The sequence below is a fragment of the Herpailurus yagouaroundi genome, unplaced genomic scaffold, assembly GCF_014898765.1.
Source record: "Herpailurus yagouaroundi ecotype Mexico unplaced genomic scaffold, PumYag 188, whole genome shotgun sequence".
Lineage (NCBI taxonomy): Eukaryota > Metazoa > Chordata > Mammalia > Carnivora > Felidae > Herpailurus > Herpailurus yagouaroundi.
This window is the reverse complement of record NW_024412419.1, coordinates 27,610,332-27,634,024: the sequence shown is the minus strand read 5'-3', so window position 1 is coordinate 27,634,024 and position 23,693 is coordinate 27,610,332. Positions and strand designations below refer to the sequence as shown.

Genomic DNA, 23,693 nt, shown 5'->3' with positions numbered 1-23,693 from the left:
AGATGAACACATTCAACTCCTTGGAAAGGTTATGACCTACCATGGCAACTCTAGTGTTCAAATTGTAAATAGGATCCCAAAAGAAGATTCAGAACGAGAAAATGTTTAGCCTGGAAGTTAAAATTTTAAACTTTGGGAAAACAGCTTTTATGAAGATCAATGTTTTCTCCTCAAGATGCCAGCATTATATTCATAAGAATCTCATCTGTGGCACTAATGCTCTGGAAGGACCTGATTCCAAATCCCCTCAAGTAAAGTCACTATCCCTTACCCTTTGACTGTTCATTTACTCCAGATTGAGCTTGATGATGATGATGATGATGATGTTGGTGGAGGAGGAGGAAGTCATTGTTTTGAATGCTACCTGGGTCCTCATCGTGTTGAGTGCTTTACCCATTGAACTGTGGGAGGCCAGTATTCTCCCCAGTAACCTAGCAATAAATAAAACACAGCTAAACATTGTTCCTTAATGTTTAGGCCGTGTGAGATGAGCTCTGAGCTGGTTCAGTACTTGGTACCAGCACTAACAGGCTCATGCCTCTGTGCCCACCAGGAGCAGGAAGAGGTTTTCAGTAACTGGCATGGCTAAATATAACTCTTAGGGAACCAGCCACTGGGCCCAGATGACAATCTCAGGGGTTAGCATCTACACAAAAGAGAATGAAGGTACTACACAGAAAGCCTCTAAGAAGCAAAAGAATGTGAACGGAAGGCACAGCCAGCAGTATAATCTGTTTCACAGGAATGCAGTAAGAACCACCAACATACTGGAAGGCTGACTTAAAAAGTATGTCCATGCTTACAGAAAGGCATTTGTTTGGCTGAGCAAAAATAAGGCCAATGATTAAGTATCTGCTAAACATTAAGCACTGGAGGTGTAAAGAGCCCATTTTTTAAAGTTTATTCGTCTGGGCCGGCCCCCCCCCCGGGGGAGAGAAATTAAGAGAGAGAAAGAGAGAGGGCGACACAGAATCTGAAGCAGGCTCCAGGCTCTGAGCTGTCAGCACAGAGTCCACTGTGGGGCTCGAGCCCATGGACCACAAGATAATGACCTGAGCCGAAGTCAGGTGCTTAACCAACTGAACCACCCAGGCTCCCCTAAAGAGTCCATTTGAGGGGCCTACTTCCCCTGCAGGATACAGATTACAAACTGTTTTTTGTTGCTATTGTTTTTTGTTTTTTTAATTTTTTTTTAGTTTTTATTTTTGATAGACGGTGGGGGGGGGGGGGGGGCGGCGGCAGAGAGAGAGGGACAGAGAGAGAATCCCAAGCAGAATCACAGAGCCAGACATGGGACTCGAACCCACAAACCATGAGATCATGACCTGAGCTGAAACCAAGAGCTGGACACTCAACTGACTGAGCCACTCAGGTGCCCCTGTTTGTTTGTTTTTAGAGAGAGCAAGAGCAGGGGAAAGGGGCAGAGAGGGAGAGGGAAAGGGAGAGGGGGAGAGAGAGAGACAGAGAGACAGAGAGAGACAGAGAGACAGAGAGACAGAGAGAGAATTTTAAGCAGGCTTAAAACTGAGTGTGGAGCCTGACATAGGGCTTGATCCCACGAGCCTGGGATCATGACCTGAGCCAAAATCAAGAGTCTGACACTCAACCCACTGAACTACCCAGGCACTCCATAAACTGGTTATTATATAATAAGGATCCCGTTACATCCAGTGTCAGGGAAACATGCCCAGGGCATTCTGGGAGCACAAATACGGGATCAAATTTAACCAAAGAGATCTGAGAAGGCTTCCTGAACAAGGACACTTCTGGGATTATTAAGTTTTATGGGTCACAAAACTAGAACAGAAAATACCAGCTAAATTCAGTGGTATCAGACAGCAAAGTAGCCAGAAATATCTGAGCTTGAATCCAGAATTGGTCAGGACATTGATATCATCAACCTGTTACCAAGAAAGTTACCCTCAGAGCAACTGGGTGGCTCAGTCAGAGCTTCTGACTCTTGGCTTCAGCTTTGGGCATGATCTCGTGGTTCCTTAGTTCAAGCTCCATGTCAGGCTCTGTGCTGATAGTGCAGAGCCTGCTTGAGATTCTCTCTTCCCCTCTCTCTCTGCCCGTACCCCACTCATGTGCTTGCTCTTTCTCTCCGAATAAATTTAAAAAATTAAAAAAAAAAAAAAAGAAACTTTCTCTCACAGGAAACACACACACACACACGACAATACTTAGAACAAGAGCTGATGACAGTAAAATGATTTTACTCAGGGATGCACTGAGTTCTGAACTGTCATTGGATTTTTCAAAAAGTGTAAGTAAATGGATACACTAAAAGAAGAACGGAGGCTGTACAATGCTGCTTTATTAGTAGTGTTATTAATTTTGTTATCCAATTTTACTATGGACAGTGATAAGCTTTAAAAACTAAATTTCTTACACTATTCTAATGCTAACTCCTGTATACACATGCAGACCCATTTGAAGAGGTAATATTAATTTCTCCTTTGTAAGTGAAACTGTTCTATGTTATCATCTAAATGAAAACATTTTGCTCCTGTTCAGAAACCGGTATGTTCATAGTACTCTTTTGAGAAATGGTAAAGTCTCAGTTTGTGATTACTTCTGAATTGGAGCGAGACCTCTTATTGAAACCAATTAAAGATAAAGTATAGGAACAAAAAACATTTTTAAAATTAGTTCTGCACCCTCCATTAAACGTATATAGCTTGAGGGCCATAATTAGAAGGCTCCACTTAATGACTTTGTCATTTTCTATGATTTCAGGTGTTTCTCCTCCAGCAAACGTTTCTTCCTTTCTCTAAAAGGAAGACATATCTCAAGAGGTGGTGACATCTCTCATCTTCTCATTTGAGGTATTAGCTAATTTCACCTTACCCCTGCAAAGAAATCACTGTGTATACCAACAAAAGAGAAAATATTAGTGACTAATAAATGTCAGTGGTGTCTGAGGTCCCCTTTAACTTCTCTAAGGCTTGCTTTCATCATCCCTAACATGAGAGAGACAATATTACTGTGCCTTCCTCATCAGAACAAAAAAAGCCCACTTAAAAAAAAGGCTTTAAGAGCATAAAACACAATGGAAAATAAAAAAGGAAATTATGAAATGTTCCCAACTATATTTGAAAAGTGATTTTGGAATTTAGAGTGTATTTCCCTATTAGAACAACATTATAAATGGAGTAATAGCATATTACATACAGAAGATAAGGAGGTCGGGGTATCTATCAATGCCGAAAAGAACTTTTAGAATTCTCATGGACTATAGAGGTTGATAGTACTACTTTGTGAATATACCAAATTACCCTTTGGAAATTTTGTAACTCCTAGAAACATGAATCTCTTATTAGTGGATCTAGAGAGACACAGGAAGAGGGAAAAAAGACAGAGGGAGAGGAAGATAGCTTTTCACAAAGTCACTATTAAAGAATTGGAGGAGGCAAAAGACTGGAAACAAGGATTTTGTTGATATGCTTATAAAAAGGGAGAATTAATGAATTGGAGCTAAAGTACTAGCAGTTTAAGTAAATATGAGGTATCTTTCCTGACCAAAACCAGAAACAAACAAAGAACATCAGCTCCCTATTGGCCTCCTCTCCTATCGCTCTCATCCTTCACAGTCAGGTAGAATTTGCTGGATTGATTCCATGCCCTCTTCAGAACATTCAAATAAAACTCTGTCCACTTCTCCCTTCACTCCCTACTCCCACACTTCACCAAAACTACTCTGGCAGAAGACACCACATTCACCCCAAGGCTCAGCAGCTTTGCGTTGCCTCTTGACCACACTCCCCCTGAAATTCTCCCCTTGGATGGTTTTCCTGGCAACTTCTCTTCCCTGGTTTTACTCCTGTGCCTCTGGTCACACCTCAGACACACACAGACTCCTTTCTTACTGCTGGGGGTCCACAGGTATCCATGCCTGGACTTTTCTTCTCACCTCAGACTCTCCATGACAAACTCATCCACAACCATGGCTTCAACTACCACTCCATGTTGGTAACTCCAAAAGAAAATGAGGCCAGATGCATGGTATACTGTAGAGGTCAGCAAGTGGAGGCTGCAGATGGGCAGACCTGGGATCACATCCCAGCTCCGGCACTTAACTGGGGGTGCCTTTGAGAAAGTTTTACTTAGCTCGTGGGTACGTTTTCATACCTTACCATCGCACATTGCTAGTGAAGATATGAAATGATACAGCTTTGGAAAACAATTTCGCAGTTTCTGAAAAACTTAGAGAGTTACCATATGATTCAGCAAATTCGTTCCAAGGTATATACCTGAAAGAATTGAAAACTTATGTTCAGAGGCGCCTGGGTGGCTCAGTTAAGTGTCCGACTCTGGATTTCAGCTCAGGTCATGATCCCATGGTTCGTGAGATTGAACCCCACATCCGCCTCTGCACTGACAACACAAAGCCTGCTTGGGATTCTCTGTCTCTCTCCACTCCTCCCCTGCTAGCATGTGTGCATGATCTCTCTCTCTCTCTCTCTCTCTCTCTCTCTCTCTCTCTCTCATTTTCTCTCACAAAATAAATAAATGAACATATAAAAGAAAAAACAACTATGTCCACACAAAAGTTTATACACAAATGCTCAGCAGTAGTAATCATAATAACCCAAATGTTCAAACAACCCAAATGACTATGAACAGCTAAATAGACCAACAAAAGGAAGTGTATCTACGTGATGGAATTTTATTCAGCCACAAAAAGGAATAAAATACTGATACATGCTGCTACATGGATATACCTTGAAAACATGATGTCACGTGAAGAAAAACATACAAATGAAATGAAATGAAATGAAATGAAATAAATAAAATAAAATAAAATAAAATAAAATAAGATAAGATAAAATAAAATGCCAGACCACAAAACAAGCCATATATTGTATAATTCCATTGAGATGAAATGGCCAGCATAGGCAAATTCATAGAGACAGAAAGTAAATTAGGGCTTCCAGGGGCTAAGGGAATGGAAGCATAAAGAGTGACTCTATGAGCTCAGGGTTTCTTTTTGGGGTGATGAAAATGTTCTGAAGTTTGATAACAGTGGTTGCTTTATAACCTTGTGAATATATGAAAAATCATGAAACTATACAACTAAAAAGGAGAGATTCTAGTAGTATATGAATTATATTTCAATTATAATTTATTAATTAATTAAAAATTATGTCTTCTTCACCCTCCTACTAAACTGTTTTATTTCCTTCCGTGATGTACGGCTTCATCTGCCCCAGCATTCCATGCTGGACACTGAGGACTCACCCCAGATTTCCCAGCTCCTCCTTTCCCCCTCCCTCCACAGGAAGGTCTGATCATGTACCTCCCAAATGCTTCTCATCTGCTCCCATAGCAGTTCCTCTCCACTTCCACTCTCGGGTTCAGGTTGCCATTACCTTTCCCCTGCTCCATGGCAGTGTGCACTGTTGGAAGTTTTCTAGATTGACCCTCAGTTATTCTAGAATGTTATATTACTATAAAATGAACTTCTTTTCTATGTACTGTGGACTGAATGTTTGTGCCCCCGCCTAAATTTATATGTTGAACCCCTAATTCCCAGTGTGATGGTATTTGGGGACGGGGCCTTTGGGAGATAATTAGATCATGAAAATGGTTTGTTGTTTAAGCCACCCAGTCTATGGTATTTTTGTTACAGCAGCCTGCACTGACCAGGACATCATGCTTTGCCCATACTGTTTCTTTTTTAGAATGTTTCTCTTCCCCTCAATAAGTCTGTTTGGCAATCACACACTCACTTCTGAAATGCCTATTTGAATTCTTCTCCTCCCTCCCAGCTCCTCCAGGCAGACTTTGGTACTCCGCTTACTGACTTCCTTTAGGCTTTGTATGATTTATGTTACCAAGTGGTTCTGTCTCCCCAGTAATTTCTTAAGAACCAGACTGTGTCTTTTGTCTTTCTAGCGCTCAACCCAGAAGTGCATCTGATATCTGTCTATGGTTATCTTTCTCTACCACCTTCTTCTTCCAAGATGATCTGCAAACGTCAGATTTCTTTTCCACTGTTTTTCTCTAATCTTATTTTCATCTTGAATTTCTTCTTCTATTCAGTGAATTTACTCCTCTTACATTAACATGCCCATGATGGAATTTCAAGACATGCTTCTAGATTTTTTATTACAGATTTAGGTTATAGAGAATAAAAATACACGGAAAACTTCTTCCAGTCATTTTATCATTTATTTAATAAACACTTATTTCTGTGCCAGACACTGTGATTAACACCATTGCAGAGGTACAAGATTGTATCAGGCATAGATTGTAATCTCAGAGGACTTAAAATCTAAACAGGGAGCCACAAAATGAACAGAAATTATGATACAGGGCATTATGAAAGAGTCACGAGAGAAGTAATAACTTCTGACTCACAGAATCGAGCGGTGCCTTAAAGCATGAGGGGGGCTGCACTGAGTGAAGAAAGAAGGAGAAACCGCATGCAAAGAAAACAACACTGAAAAAGGCAGAGAGGTGTGGAGAAGCAGGAATACTAACAGAATGGGGCTCTTAAAACTGGATTTAAAGTTCACATGTGTTCATTCCTTTCACTCAATCAACATTGAGACAGGGAGAGAGAGACTGTCGTGTTCCAAGCATCACAACTAAAAGCCACTGTGAAGGTCCATGTGATATAATCCAATGCAGCCCTCTTCTGGGTCCGTGCAGGCTTTACACATTTTAGTCATTTAATGAGTTCTGAGTAGGCTTGATTGATGGTTAAGGGTCAACTCTACAGACAAACCACTGACACCAAATTTGACTCCTGTACTTTCTAGTATGTGGCCTTGGGTAAATTATGTAAGCTTTATGGTGCCTCTGTACCTTTATCTATATAGTTGGAGAGTAACAGTATCTATGTTGTAGGGTTATTATGAGAATTCAATGAGTTAATACAGGTTAAATGCGAATTAACTGTAATATAGTACATTCTCAGTAAGTGTTAGCTACTATTGTTTTTTCCCTGGTAAATGACCAAAAAGTGCCCTCTAACTATGGAATAAATTGATTCCTATTTATATCATGTCTCTCAAAGTTATAAGCCACATGTATTTTATAGACACATACTCATTTGGTGAAAGAAGAGAAAAGGCAGCATAGGCTAGAAATCTGAATTATGAAATGAAAGCTAGTTTAAATCCCATTTCTACTAATTGTACTGTAGTCCCATATTTTCTTAAAGATCCCATAATCAGTGGAGCACCAGCGTGGCTCCGTCAGTTAAGCATCCACTGGACTCTTGATTTCAGCTCAGACTGTGATCTCATGGTTTTGTGAGTTCGAGCCCTGTGTGGCTCTGTGCACTGACTGTGCGGAGCCTGTTTGGTATTCTCCCCTCTTTCCTTCTCTCTCTCCACCCCTCCCCCATTTGTGCTTTCTCTGTCTCTATCAAAATAAATAAACTTTAAAAAGATTCCATAATCAGGGTATTACTATGTAGTATTCATTATTTTGGGAGGATAAAGTAGCTGTCTCTAGACATACAACCCAACTATTCATATTCACCTATTTATATTTTTACCCATCAGTTACAATCTATTTTTCAAAGAAATATCTATCAAGCATATAAGATAGGTCCTTACAGGGATACACAGACACATACATGTCCCCAGAGAAGTTAAAAAGCAGGAAATTTTAGTAGATACATATAGAAATCTCAGTAGTATTTCATATATACCAAAGGGTCATGAATAGGACCCCAGTCTTGACATTGAACTCATTCTTCTCCAGAATGGGAATAAATGCATGTCAGGTTATCAAAACCCATAAAAAAATGTTCTTGAGATTAGATAGAACACAAAAACATTTCCACCTAAAGTTCTGCTGATGGAGATACTGGTCACAATAAGGATGTTGAAGAGTTGAAATAGTTAGTGAAACTGAGCCAGGCACTAAAAATAGAATGAGAGCCTTGTTGGCTTCTGTGGTAATTTGTGGGGATTTCACAAGTCCCCATGTTCACACAGTTTTAACCCCTCGCCAATCTTTATCTCACCACAAGATCTCATATTTTCAACACTTCTAATTTCTAGTCCAGGAACCAGGCCACATATTTATTTATTTAACTATCTTAGCACTCTTCAACCGTTAATCACAGAAAACCTGAAAGTTTTTACCAAGCATTTGGGTAAAGAGATATTTTCTCACTACTCAATGCAATGCTAATTATTTGTTGCATTCTGAAAACAGAAAAATATAAATGAAGATGTTTAGAGGTGCCTGGGTGACTCAGTCAGTTGAGCATCCAACTCTTAATTTTGGCTCAGGTCATGATCTCATGTTTGGTGGGATCGAGCCCCACATTAAGCTCCTCGTTGACAGAGCAAGTCTGCTTGGGAGTCTCTCTTTCCCTCTCTCATTGCCCCTCCCACACTCTCTCACTCTCTCAAAATAAATAAAAAAAGAGAAAATGTTTAAAAATCTCATTAATTTATTACTACATAGTAATACCTGGTTTGGGAGATAAAGGGGGAAAAGCCACCATAAAGCCATCAATTACTGGGAAGAAAAATACTGGAATACCTCAAGCAGTGTCTACACTGAAAAATGAAGGAACACTCAAGACCCAAAATGTGTTACCTTCAGGCATCTAAGGCAGTGTGAACAGAGCCCAAGTTTTGTACAAGTGTTTTTGGTTCTCAGGCATTATAATGCTTTTTCCAACATTCAGTTTTGCTTTTGGATAAGGGAGTCTTGCCTTTGATAATGTGCTGTCTACAAGGTACCAAACATCTATTTATAAAAACTAGAAAATTGTTTTTGCCATTTAGAAGTATCCAAATCTCCACATCTTTGTGGTTATATGAAGCAATCTGTGGGTCCTGATACAAAATCGTACTTCCCACAAAATCTAAGGAACCCTAGATCTGATGCTATAGCAGTTAAGTATAAAAGTACACTGCTGCTTAAACATTGTACTCAAATGCCCTTTAAATTTTTTTCTCTTTATCTAAGCACACCTATTTAAAGGCAAATACTGAACCACAAGTCCTAGTTTTATTTTTTCTCCAAATTGAAGATGGTGCAAATTAAGCTCTTCCTTACTTATCATTCACAGATTATAGAATGGTGACCCTTTGGACAGAGGTCTGGCCCCTCAATGTTATTTTTTTTGTTAGGCCCTCACAAAGTTTCAAAATCTTTGCATTATTTGCAAAATGTACAAATCCAGACTTTACCTTTTAAAAATCCAGTTTTCTAGATTCTTGTGGAGAAATCATATCTGCCCCATGAGGCAATATCTGGCTGGAGCTGAGTAGCGACTGCCTTCCAGTTCCCCAAAGTTCCAACTACCCTCTATTGTTTCCCCAGCTGAGGCCAAGGGTCATTGCCATTTATGTGCCATTTCTTTTTAGCAGATTTATAAGGAAGTAGATTTATAAAGAAGATTCTTATCCCAATCTACTTCACTCATTATAGTGTCTTCTTGGCCTGCAGATATTTGCATTTGTGAGCCCCGAATTCAGACACATCAGGCTCCCTCTTGACATTACAGATGCTAAGCAAAGGTTAAGGGGGATTCTTCATTGTACAGGTCTTCACAATGTTACTACTCGTGGATTAAACAAAGAAGAACCACAGCTACTATGCCTTCTGGCATATTTTCATTCAAAAAGTAGGTTCAGATCACAAGACAAACTTCACCTCCCACCCAAGCAAGACAATAAGTTTGAGAATTTCTACAGTATTTGTCAGGCTTGCTTTGGCTAGCAGATTATTACTTATTTCCATTTATAATATGCTTATAATGTCTAGATTACTTCCAAGTTTTGCAATTCCCTCAGATTTCTGTGTTTTCCTTTTGTAGAAAAGTTCTTGTAAAATAGATGTTCATTAATGATTCCCAAACAGCATGGGACTTGGTGCCAATACCCTCTCAATGCTTTACTTTGCAGATTCTGGAAAGATTAAGGGAAAATAGAACGTATACTGGAACGTCTATATATTAAAAAAAAAAAATGTACCTACCCATGCTTAGTGGAGAAGACATTTTTAGATTCCTCACATTATAGTGAATATCTAGTTTCACTCTCCCCCACTTCCTCCCTATGTTGCTTTGGATCTATTGGCTACACCTAGTAACAGCTTACTCCTCCATGTCAGATTTGAGTAATACACAGGTACTCATCACTGTGGGCTTTCAGGATAGCTTCCTGTGGATAATTTCCGGCACTTAGATAATGAGTCACTTGGGTAACTAGAGACTATACAAGTTGAGCTGGTATTCTTCCTTTGTTGTTGTTTATTGCTCTAAAAGGAGAAACCAGAAACCAAGGAAGGGTTATTTACTGGGTCAGTGCAGCTGCAAGGCCTGGTCTCTAAACACCTGATTTCATCATTGTGCTCATTCAAGTCTTCTGATAGTGCCTTTTTTTGTCTACTACAAAGAAACCCTGTAGTTCTAAAAAGAGAAACAGATTGTGGTACAGGAGAGACAGAACATTTCTACTTTTCAAGGGGACCTTTTATTCACCAGGTAAACTACCTCACTTTCTAAAGGAGAGCCCCAAGGCCAAATAGATAACATAGTTTGCCCAAGTTTAAACAGTGAGTTCATGGAAGGAAGGGAAACACATCATCACAGTGAGCTTCCAGAGAATCCAGCCTCATACTGGGGTCCCTGGGACATAAAAAGTACATGTGTCAGAAAGCTGATTTTGAACTAATGCATCTGTCTTAAAAAGTATAACTTTTCCAACATGAAGCAGCCTTTGGCCACTTAGACTTGGAGAAATGAGGCAGTATCTGCCGTCTGTCATGGAATTTCTACTCAGCAATCTAATTTTAAGAGACTTTGGCTCTTTGTACAAATATGACTCCTAACCAATCATCTCCCTTTGTCAAAATATTTTTTGTATTCAGGGGCCTAAGAAGATAATGAGGTTTTAGTAAGAAGCTAAAATCCCTTGTTGGTGGGTACTGGGCATCTGAAGCAGTTCTGGGGCTTATGACAAAGAAGCAGGATGACATTTTGTTGACCCACAAACCACAAGAGTTCAGACATCAGTGCACTGCAGTTCTCAGACAAAGGAAATTGATAATACATGTAATCTCTGCACCATCTCCAACGGGGTTGTGTGCTTATTTAATGTCTTTCTTCAAAAGGAATTAGAGGGCAATAATCTAACTTCACTCTACAAAATAATTCTGAAAAAGAGAGTTAGTAGTATTATTTCTCTGTTGTAAATAAATAGGATTACAAAGAAATTAAGTAAATTTTCGATTAGCTACTCAATCAATTCACCAATCAACAAGCATTTATTAAAGATTAACTTTTTTCTCTTTTATTTCTGAATGATGTATAACTATTATCTTTTAATCCACTTAAAAGTGTGATTCAAACAGAAAAAAAAAAGATCTGACTCTTTTTTTTTTTAAGTTTATATATTTTGAGAGAGAGAGCAAGAGAGAGAATGAGCAGGGGAGGGGCAGAGAAAGAGGGGAAAGAGAGAAGCCTAAGCAGGCTCTGTGCTGTCAGCACAGAGCCCAACATAGGGCTTGAACTCATGAATTGTGAAATCACGACCTGAGCAGAAATCAAGAGTAGGATCCTTAACCGACTGAGCTACACAGGTGCCCCAAAAGGATCTGATTCTTATCTCATCAGGATAAAAGTAAGTGTCTGTTTAGGCTTAGTATCCAAATAGTTCTTTACTGATTAAAAAAAATAATGACTGAACACAATACCTCTACCTTCCAGATATTATGCCAGGGCCTGGATATCTGGTGAACAAAAGAGACCCAATCCCTGCCCAATGGTGTATACAGTTTAGTGAGAGAAACCAACAACAGACAAGTAGACAAACCAATATATAATTACAAGCTGTTATAAGAGCTAGGAATGAAAACTCACCCAGGATGCTAAGATAGAGAATGACAAGAGCAATTATTTTAGGTAAGTAGCAAGGACAGATCTCTTTGAAGAGTTGGAACTTGGAGATTAAGTTAGTAAGAGATGTGAAAGACTAAAAGGCCTGAAAAACCGTCAGAATTATAACTCCATTAACTGAGATAGAGAAGATTGGCAGGATGGAGAGAGAGGTACACTGGACGAAATCTAGAGTTTTGCTTAAGATGTGCGATGGTTGAGGGGCACCTGGGTGGCTCAGTTGGTTGAGCATCTGACTCTTGATTTGGGCTCAGATCATGATCCCAGGGTTGTGGGATGGATCTGAGCATGGAGCCTGCTTGGGATTCCCTCTCTCTCTCTCTCTCTCTCTCTGCCCCTCTCCCCCACTCACACTCTCTCTCTAAAATAAAAAAATAAATTAATTAAAACCAAAAAAGAATGTGTTAAGGTTGAGATGCCTGTGGAACTCCTGGGTGCAGGTCTCAAGATGTAGTTATTTAAACAAACATGGAAAGATCTGAGATGGAATTTAATTTGGGGAATTGTCCCCATATGAACAGCATTTAAAGCTACATAAATGATTCAGATCACTTAGGAGGAAAGTATAAAGAGAAAGGACAAGAGCATTCCACCTTGAGCATTCCAACATCTAGAGGTCAGAAAAAGGAGGTAAAGCAGCAGAGCGTCATGAGGAGTTGTCAGAGAGACAGAAGGAAAATGTCAAGCAAGTTGCTCCATGAGGCCAAGAGAAGGACATGCTTATGGAAGCTGAAACCATTAACTGTGTTGAATGCTACTGAGAGAGGTAAAACAAGAGAGATGGGAAACTCTGCTTTTTAAATTTTTGCTACAAGGAGGTTAGTGGTCACCTTGACAAGAGCAGCTTTAGTGGAGCTGTGGGCAGAAGCCAGGTTGCTGTGAGCTGAAGAGTAAATGGCAGATCAAGAAACAAAGACAGCTTGTGCAGAATATTAATTTAATAACTCTGTCTAGAATCGAAGAGAGATTGGCAGTGGATGTGGGGATCAAGGGACATTTTTATAAGATGAGATCTGCCGAAACATACCAGTATCCTGATGGGGATGATCTTGTAGAGAAGAAGATGTTAAGGAATCAGGAGGAGGAAGGACTAACCAAGGGTCTGAGCACCTGTTGGAACATGAATGAAGAAAGGAAGAGAACATGGTTGTAAACATAGATAGAGTATATAATTACCAAGGGCAAGATGAAGGAGAAGAACATAAATCAGAGACATAATCATCAGGTTGCCAACAGGAGTTTATCTAATCCACCTGCTTCTGACACAGTCAGTTCTCCTTCTTGAGATTTTGAAGAGGAAAGAAGGAAGCAGAGAAATGAGCTCTCCGAGTCCCAGAGGGAGAAGTCCCAGGATGAACTGTCCTATGACTTAGGATCTAATGATCCCTTCCCCCACTCTCTTAAACAGCAGGGCCCAATTCCTTTGAATTTTTTTTAGTAATTAAATATCTGCATTCTTGCCTGCCAACGTTTGATGCTCTTAGATACCAAAGAGTGCTTTTGACTTGTATGGTCAACCACTCAACTCAGCTTTCTGTGGATCTTATTCTGAAGGACTGTTCATTTTACATCCCCGTTTTTGCCATGGTGCCAATGCAGTAGCATTTCTTAAGGATATAGGTCACCACCACATACTCTTCAACAAGTCACAAGATGAAATGGCACATGTAAATCATATACAGTGTTTTCAAGGCATACTAGAGTTAGATCTATAACTGACATATATGGATCGGGGTGTTTCAACCTCAATACTACAGATACTTCAGCTGGATAATTCTTTGTTGTAGGGTCGATCCCATGCACTGCAGGCTGGTTAGCAGCATCCTTGGCCTCTATTCACTAGGTGCCAGTAGTACCCCACCCCCAGCCCCAGTAGGGACAACCCAAAATGTCTCCAGACATTGCCAAATGTCCCCAGAGGGCAAAATTGTCCCCAGTTGAAAACCACTGAAACAGGCTGTTGTCTGAACATCAAACTGGAAACTGAAAAAGTTAATCAAACATCTAAATTTCTTCCTAGTATCAGAATGTCTGCTTTTTGTGTAAGGAAATGCCTGGTTATGTAACTGAATTTTTCGGTCTTCAAGTGAATCCTAGACATCTTCATCAACAATAAGCATTTGAACAAATGCATCTTCTAGACATCATCTCCACTTGATTTTTAATTCTGGAGCCAATTGGCAGGTTTTAAAATGTCAGAACTTGACTTAATTTAGAATATTTCAAAGCTTTCTAAGTCTAAGTTTGTCCATCATTCTACTAACTGACATATTTTGGCCCTTGTTTTATTCTTATGCTAATCATTTTCAGCTTTATTTTATTTTTGCTGTTTACCGTAAGCCATGTGAAGTCTTTCTGGAGAATGTCAGAGGACTTATGAACACAAGTACTTTTTTTTTTCTCAATATGTGAATCAAGAGTTCTCTTTTGTGAGAATAGGTTACCTTCTTTCCTATTGCCCAAGCACTGGCTCCTCTTGAGTAATCTCGGGATGGGTCTAGATAGAATGCATCGCCTGTACTACAGTTTTGACTAATAAACCATCTACTCTGTTACACTGTTCTTCTGCAGAGTTGTTACAGGCAGGCAGGGATGCTCAGTGTGAAACTGTTGGAGGTGATCTGTTCTCATACCTGCCCAATCATTTACTGGCAGAGTGTGTGTGCTTCTAGGGGTCAGTTTCTTCACATTCAAATTCAGTTAACATTTACTGGGAAGCATGTAGTTTTGCCAAGTCAATTCTTGCCATTGCCTCAAAGACTGTTTGGTGGTCAAGTATGGCTGCCCCATATGGCCACAACTTTTGAGGATCAAGAAGTTCTCAAACAGCTCCTTGTTTTCATCAATAACCCAGTAAGAGACAGCCATGAATTGTGTTAATCCTTCTTGAGTCCCAGCCTTTTGGCAAAATAAATGTATAAGATCAGTCACTCTTGTGTAAAATATAAATTTTCAATCAACAAATATTGGACTCCAGTTAATAATATGTATGATGAAGTACTTATAAATGAAGTGCACTGCTGTCTGCAACTTATTTTGAAAAAAAAAAAGATGAAACAATGGATGGATAGAAGATAAATGAATAGATGTGAAAAAGAAAACATGATAAATTGTTAATGTTAAAATTGAATTGGTGGTATATGGACATACACTGTACAATTCTTCCAAGATTTTTTGTTTGTTTGAACAGTTTCATCATACAGTATGAAAAACTTCTTTCCATTATTTTAAATTTACATCTTTCAAACCTTTAGTGTTCGGGGATCTGATGAATAAATCATGTTTATTAGCCTTTGTGATTTTACAACTATTATTGTGTGCTAACTAAAGAGGTCCCAGTCATCAATCTGTCCAAGGGGCTCCTGTAGACCCTTGAACATTTTAGATGCTACTCTGGATGTTTTAATTTTTGTTAATGACTTTTTAAGTTGGAACAATCATTACTCCAAATGTTCCAGGTCTGAAAGCTTTGTTTGAGGGTAATAGGAAAATATTTTTGGATTTGTTTCCAAACATCTCTGGCTAATGAAAAACCAGGCTAAATTGCTTTTCAAGGAATCCCTACACTATATCAGTTATTGGCATATTCATATGCTGGTTATGCAAGTTAAAATGTCCAAATTTTCCTTAACTCCATTCTCACCTTCACCCCTGTATCTAATTGATCTCACGAACTATCAATTTACTTTTTAAGTATTCTGAAAATTCCTCCACCTTCTCCATCACTATTGGCTTGGTTCACATCCATCTCTGGAGTCTTCTATTGGTTTGGTCTTTTTTCTATTCAACCTATTCCCCTCATTGCCTCTAGAGTTTTCTTTCTAGATTCCAAATATATTCCTATCACTTCCTTACTTGACAAGCCAAAATAATAGTTATGAATTATTATTTTTTAAGTTTGTCTGTTTGTCTTGAGACAGGGCAAAAGCATAGGAGGAGCAGAGAGAGAGGGAGAGAGAGAATCCCCAGCAGGCTCCACACTGTCAGGGCAGAGCCTGATGCAGGGCTTAATATCATGAACTGTGAGATCATGACCTGAGCCATAATCAAGAGCTGGAAGCTTAACTAACTGAGCTACCCAGGCACCCAAATTGTTAATTATTTTAGATGTATTAATTACATTATGGATTTTTCAAAAGAAAACTTATATTTTAGAAATACATAATAAATACATACTAAAATATTTATGGGTGGAATGATTAAATGTTTGAGATTTGTGTCAAAACTAATATGGGAACAAGAGAACATGTATGGGGATAGAAATGAAACAAGATTGGTCATCAAAAATTGTTGAAGTCAGGTAATGAATACATGGGGGTTCATTATATTACTCTGTCTACTTGTGTCTATGTTGGAAATGTTTTATAATAAAAAGATTTTTTAAATTTTTAAATTATCCTCAAAAATATCTAAATGCTGCAGAAGGGCAAACACTACCTCAGCCATCAGAATACCCTTATCTTTGAGCCTTTTCTCCAGTTCCTCTTCCAACAGGTACCCTCTGATTCAGCTCTACCAAGCTACATGTTATTTGTGGAAAGAAGACTTTTAAAATACAGTTTTTTCTTCTTGAACAATGACTACTTGTCCTTTTGAACCTAGTTCAAATGTCACCAAATCTAAGGAACATTCCTTAACTCACACAAATAGTCATCTTCTCTTCCCCAGCTTCCACAAAACTCTACACAAGCCTTTGTTATAGACCAAATATTTGTGTGTAATGATTATTGTGATTTTAAAAAATATATTGGTATGCTTAATATAGGTGGTAATATCCTACAGGGTAAAGTTTGTGCCATTATTCAGGTTAATGCAATAGGCAGCAGAAATCATATGTTTAAAAATACTTGCCAAATTAATTGTAGGAAAATATATTTGGGGCTTTTTTTTCTTTAACTTTTGTTACCTAAATGTAAACTCCAGCTTCCACATAAGAAGTCCCATAAACTAGACTGTACTTACTGAAGTTTTAATAACTTTTGGTTGAGTAAAATCTCCGTATCTGAGAATTAAAATTCAAAACAATTTTTTGAACGTATTAGCCTCTATTACACAAGCTTGATGTGAGAGAAAATTCCAAAGAGTTGCAGAATTCTATGTGTGATATATTTCTCAGTCATCGTGATAGCTGAAAAGATAAAACCTCAATTCTTACACAGTAAAACCACCATCACTGGCTTAAGTCGACCACAGTTCCTGCAGCTTCCAAGAGAGGGTGAAGGAAGTATTTCTTCTAAAACATAGAGAATTAAAATAGCATGAGATATGTTCCACTGGTCCTGCTTCAAGGTCTGCTTGCCCTTTTATCTATTTGTAATCATGGCCCCAAGAAACAATTTATTAAGTGAGTATGATTGCTTCTTTTGATGCCAACATTATGTCACTTCTCATAAAAACCAAATATAATTTAAAGCAAACGGTCACTGCTTGTTAATCAGCCAGGTCCTCCAGTCATGATCTTCTTTATACTTGTCATCATCTGAGATCGTGTAATGATTTTTGAGCGTAGCCAGAGGCTAGGCTCTGCAAGAGAACCCTGCCCACGGTGCAGAATGCCACAGCTGAGAGAACACCTCAACAATGCAAGCAGGATGAGTGTTTTCTGGGTGCAGGCTACAAGGAGACTACGGGATGCAATCATAAATCCACAGATTCCTAGGAAGTCTCTTTGTGCTATGGCACTCCTCTAATGGAAATGGCTAGGTACTGGGCATGATGTAATGTTGGTTACATGACAAGGCCAGCAGAATCCAGACTCCACAGAATGGCTGCCCTTTCCATAGTGAGCACCAGATTTTAACATAAACATAGTGAGAGACAAGTGTGGTTGAGTAGAAAAGGCACACACTTTGTTTACAGGCAGACTAGGACCAGAAACCTGGCTTCACTACTCCCTGGCTTGTGCAAAATACTCCCTGGCTTGTGACCATGTGCAAGATACTCAACCTCTCTGAAATTTAGTTTTCTCTTCTGTAAGAATGTCAATGATAATGTCTACCTCTGGACGTTGTGAAAATAAACATCAGTTTCTTTCCTCTCCCAGCAGCAGATTCTGTTTAAATGCCCACTACAGGGGCACCTGGGTGGTTCAGTCAGTAGAGTGTCCGACTCCTGATTTCGGCTCAGGTCATGATCTCACAGTTTGTGGGTTCAAGCCCCATGTTGGGCTCTGCTGACGGTATGGAGCTTGCTTTGGATTCTCTCTCTCCCTCTCTCTCTTTCTGCCCCTCCCCCACTCATGCTCTCCCTCTCTCTCTCTCTCTCAAAATAAATAAATAAACTTAAAAAAATAAATGCCAACTACAGAAGGAAAAGAGAGACAGATTCATCTTAGAATCTGAATGAGTAGGGAGAGAGAGACAACAGAGAAACCTAGAGCACCACCATTCAGTTGAGCACTGTCCTTGCCATAAACAGTGATCTGCAAAACATCCTGTCAACTCATATGATTTTGAATGGCAAGCATTCCATGTATACACGAAATACTTTCTACGTTTAGAAAGCAGAACTGAAAGTAAGGCAGAATCCAAAGTTCAGTCAAATTGAAACCAGGGTATGATTTTTCCAGATTTTTCCAGAAATTATACTCAGTTCTTCCATTTTAAAAAAGTTTTAAATTCTTGAGTACTTTTTGAGCTCCAGAATTCTATGTTAACTTGATATTTGAGAACATGCCTCCTTGATAGTCATAGGCAAGTTGACAGGGTGTGGCTAGATGAGGCTGTTTGTCCTTCCAAGCTCCTCAATTCTGGGTCCAAAGAGTTCTATCAAACCAGTGTGTCAGTTCCTGAATAGGAACCTCTAGCTGGTACCTTCCTAAAGTGAACTTATATAAAAGTCTCCAAGGAAAATTGATTCTGCTCATTTTGAATTGTTAAATGAAATGAAAAATAATTATTTTCTCAAAAAAAAAAAAAAACAGAGGCATGACTGAACAGACTTTTTTTTCACCTTTCTTTCTTTCTTTCTTTCTTTCTTTCTTTCTTTGTTTCTTTCTTTCTCCCACACCCCCTTCTCTCTCTCTCTCTCTCTCTCTCTCTCTCTCTCTCTTAATTTGGAGTCTTATTCCATGGAAAATTGATGGCCTCTTTGCCTAAGTTCTTCTCCAACCCCTTGCCTTCCTAGTTCATCAGTTGCTAAGGTCTCAGTCACAGTACAAATATTTCAGAAGGGAGAAAGAAAAGCAATTAAAATCATGTAAACACATTCAAATGTAGTCACTTGTCTGTGATTTTTTAAGACACTTTTTAAAAAATGTTTATTTATTTATTTTTAAGAGAGAGGGAGAGAGAGCATGAGTGGGAGAAGGACACAGAGAGAGAGGGAGACAGAGAATACCAAGCAGGCTCCACACTGTCAGCACAGAGCCCAACATGGGGCTTGAACTCACAAATCAACCATGAGATCATGACCTGAGCTGAAACCAAGAGCCGAATGCTTAACCCCGGATGCTTAGCCAAATGAGCCCCCCCACCACCACCCCAGGTACCCACCTTGTCTGTGATTTTTGAAACAATGAAGCAGCAGCAAAGTGACTAAAGTGAAGTTCTGGAACTAATGACAAACTTTTTTCCACATTATTTTCCCCATCACTAGTTTTCTGTCAAAGACTGTACCTGGAACACATTCACTTACAACACTTACAATGCAAAAGCAAATTAATGGCATAATGATCTAGGCAAGGCTCTTGGAATATTTTGTGGGGTGGGGACAGATCCTCCTAAAGCAGCACAAAGTTACGAGTAAAGATAGAGCAGCAGTTTGAATAGACAAGTCTTCAAGAAATAAAATGACTGGTTTGATCACATAGAAACTTCCAAGATGTTAGGGTATGTGCAGGCAGGCAAATCATTCATATATTGAGTTGAACTCTCGACTTACAATAGGGGCTACTTCCTATTCTACAGGCTGGAATCCAGGAAGCTAAGCCTTTAACGTACCATCTTATTTTCTCTCTTTCTTTCCCTTTCTTTCTTTTCTTTCTTTCTTTCTTTCTTTCTTTCTTTCTTTCTTTCTTTCTTTCTAATTTTTCCCCCTTTGTCTTCTTGAAAGGTTCAGAAAGTTCTGATTACTACAGTAGTTGCTAAGGAAAAATGCTCTTTGTGTCAACTCATGAATTAAATGTTGTTCAGGATTTTTTAAATTAAAAGAAGGCTACCTTTCACATTCATACTAAAAAAAAAAGCTATTTTGAAGAAACAACAACACTGTAATAGCTGTTATGGTCAAAGAGCTGTCCCTTGTCCCCCCACACCCCCACCTCAAAGCCATAGCCATTAAAATGTGCAGCTGCATCATAAAATCATCAGGCACTTGTGCTGTCATTTTTATGACCTTGCCAACATACAGATAGCACTGTTATACAATGAACTGGGTTACCATACCAGAAAACTGACTAGTAGTGAAGAGTCTCAATTATTCTAGAGAGCTAGGACTCTCTCAGTAGTGGGCAGATAACTTTGCAGAGGGAAATGGTCACAGGGGACACTGTTGCTAGTAGTCAGAGTATACTATTTCCCATGTGAATAAGGGTACTGTAACCAGGCAGAACTTCTAATAATGCTTTTGTTCCATTATTTTGTTCCAATAATGATTTCTGTGGGATAATGGAGCGCATGCTGGACAACAGACTGCATTTTTTATATCTAAAACAAACAAAAAACCCAGATACCTTATAAAAGTTGAATATTACATCATAGTGTAGTTAGTATGACTCCAACTTACGTTGGATCTGCAGGGAGGAAAATGACCAAGTTTGTTTAGAAATACCACCCCAAGCAAATACTACCACGTCTATAACTAAGGCTGACCTTGTTTCTGAGGCCAAATATCCGTAGGCTTTGGAAATACCATCACTGACATGCATGGGATGGTACATCACAAATCAGTCTCTCATTTAACTTTTGCCCATCGGAAGATAATACAAATTACGGCACTTTTGATCACAGAGGACAATTCTACAGGTATTATTCAGAGTCAGAAGACAGAGGACTTAGGTGAGCACTCCCAGTTACTGGTCCCATGACCACGGACAAGTTCACTCACCTTCCCTCATTCTCAGTTTCCTCACTGTAAACAGTGGTGATGGTGATGACGTCCTCCCTCATTCCATAGAATTGTGGCAAAGTGCAAGGAAGCGCCTTACACCAGAAAACTCCTACATAAATGCAGGAATCTGTCTTCTCGATATTACGAAAGGGCTCAAGATCCAACACAGTGAACCTACACCACGGACTCCAGAGAGACTGCTGTGATCATCTGAAACTGCAACAACACCCCACAAAGCCCAGATTTTCAAATCCCTACAACAACGGGAATGTGACATACAAACAGCTGAACAACTCTACAGCTTGTAAATGAGCAATCACTGCAAAGGGAAAATGAGACCCAAGGGAGTTAACTCTTCCGGAACAGGTTCTTTGGAATACACAGTCTGGGAAAGACAAAGAAACAAAGGCAGCCAACATGGCATCACAAATTTTGTTTCCTCATCCTAAAAGGTCCCAAGAAGGTAACCAAACATTTTATTTTGCTTTAAACCAGCTCTGGAGTATACCTTACAGACTCTGCAGTGATTCTGAGTCTGTTTCATGTGTCTCTTGTATAAATAACCCACTGGATTATGCCAACTGCCATGAAAATAAGCCATTCCCACCAAGGACTGGAGGTAATTTCCAGTGGTTCTGTTTTAGCAGACTATATTGCTGATTTCTCTGGAGTTGGGCTTAGTTTTAGAAGCATCAGTAGGTGAGAAGTCGATTAAAAATTCCCCCTTCTTGCTATATGGAGCTTGATCTTCAGAATGTGTAATCTTGTCATATAACAGCTTTGAAAAAACATTGACCACTTTCTCAAAGACATCCATGACTGGTCTACATACTTAATTCTCCTCCTGATTAAGCAAAGGACCCTTCTGCTACATGTGCATTACTCAGTGCTCTTTCTTATCGCCAGCCCTAATTTTGACATTGAACCACATGGAGGAATATGGAGAGCCAAATGAAATTTTGAGATTTTTTTAAGATTTCTTTAAAGCTTGGCCTCTGGCTGATGAGCCAGAGAAGCTGCAGGTTCATAGCCTGCAAGCATGGCGACCATACACAGGTCGGGGAAGTGTGCAGAGAAAAGCACACCTCTCCTCCCTCACCTCGGTGCCCCAGCCTATTGTCTCCCCTCACAGCTCAGAACAAATGGAGCAAACAAAAGGAGTACATTGCTTCTGTTCACGAACAACCACCCCCTACTTGGGCAACCAACGTTCCAGGTTGAACAACAATGCACAGGTCTGCCTCATAGTTTTATCACCACCAAGCCAGCTATTTGGTGTGGGGTACAGGTGGAGTGGCTGTCCTCCAAAGGAAAGGAGTAACAGGAAAAGCTGAGAGAAAAGGCCAGAAAGGGCAACAAGAGTGGTGTATTCCAGGGTAATCATAAAGCTCAAACTTGCTGTTCTGACCAATGCGGGAGCCATCACTGAACTACTCTCAGCGAGAAAAACAGGCTGCAGGTCAGTGACCCTGCACAGCCTGGGCTTGGACTGTCACAAGGGGAAACCTCGCCCTTCCTGCCAGGGACCGTTCGAAAGAGCCTTAACACACATTGTGTGTCTAATTGTATTGCACTGAAATATTCTCATTTGCATCCCGTTAAGCACGTCATTAAGCATTAAGCTTTTAAGTTTAAATGTGTGGAATTAGTGTATGTGTTCCAGGTTAAGTCTTTTAATGTGTGCAGTTTCCGGTGTCCGTTCCAGGAGCCAACTGGGTCTGTGCTACATATTGCCCAGCTAAGGGGGTCCCCAAGCTTCAGTTTCTTTGCCTATAAAACTGGAATAATAATATATAGCACATAGACTTACTCTGAAGATTATAAGAAAATAAATACATTTGCTTAGCACATCATTTGGCAAAGTGCTCAATAAATTCAAGTTATAATTATCAGTGTTAATGTTATAATAATAATATAATAATCCTGGCAGAAGCCTCTAGCCCTCTTTCCTGGCTCTGCGACTAACACTGTGACCCAGACACATTGGTTAGAATTTTCTCAACTCTGAAATGCGCTCCATTGCACACTCTAAAATTCCTATCCAGATCTGAAAGTCTTTGACCCTATGGACATACTACCTACATGTAAAATAATTATTTATTATTCTGTTGATATTTTGAAAGTCAAGATATCATTGGATTTTTCAAAATAGTCTGTGGGCCTTCAAAATATCAGCACTTGAATAATTCCGAAGGCTGCTCTAGAGATAGCCAGTGAGACCCTCCATTTTACTGAAGGGGTCTCTATTATTCTGGAGAAATCAACTTCACCTCATAGTTCTTTTCCAATAGACTCGCAGTAAAAGTGAAACTATAGCAGCAGCAAACTCCCTAAAAAAGTGGCCCAGTGGGTAGCTAGGGCCCTGTAGTCAAATAGGGAAGTCACTGGGCCATGTGGCCACAGGCTAAATCAAGGACTTCACACAAACGTCATAAAAAGAAATGGCGGAGTTAGAAATAACTTTTTGTCTCATTGAACACTCTGAGTCTTGTCGAATCTTTTCCATTTCATGGGAAAGAAGGGGAGAAACTTCCCAGCGCCAGACTAGCCACTTTCTCGGAGGGTCATCTGAAAGTGCTTCCACCCCAGATCTTTGGCCAGTGTGCTACTCCAGACCAAGTGTGTTGAGGAAAACTGCAGCGGGACCAGCGTGCCCCAGGTCATTTCCAGTCTGCCCTCCACATACCAGGGCAGGGAGGTGGGGCGGGGAGAGCTGTGTTCCATCCAGGCAGGGGGCGGAAATTGCAAGAAAACCGGACAGCCTGAG

At 39.7% G+C, this 23,693-nt stretch overlaps 1 protein-coding gene across 10 annotated transcripts in view; it reads right to left on the bottom strand.

Annotated features, from left to right (window-relative positions):
- Positions 1 to 23,693, bottom strand: part of RASGRP3 (RAS guanyl releasing protein 3) — a 105,912-nt gene that overhangs the window by 48,837 nt on the left and 33,382 nt on the right. For 7 of the 10 annotated variants that reach the window (XM_040496487.1, XM_040496488.1, XM_040496490.1 and 4 more), the window contains one exon: positions 12,906 to 12,988. The exons of the other annotated variants lie outside the window; for them this stretch is intronic. The gene's annotated coding sequence lies outside the window, so the exon portion shown is untranslated. The remainder of the gene's footprint in view (positions 1 to 12,905; positions 12,989 to 23,693) is intronic. 10 annotated transcript variants of the gene reach the window in all.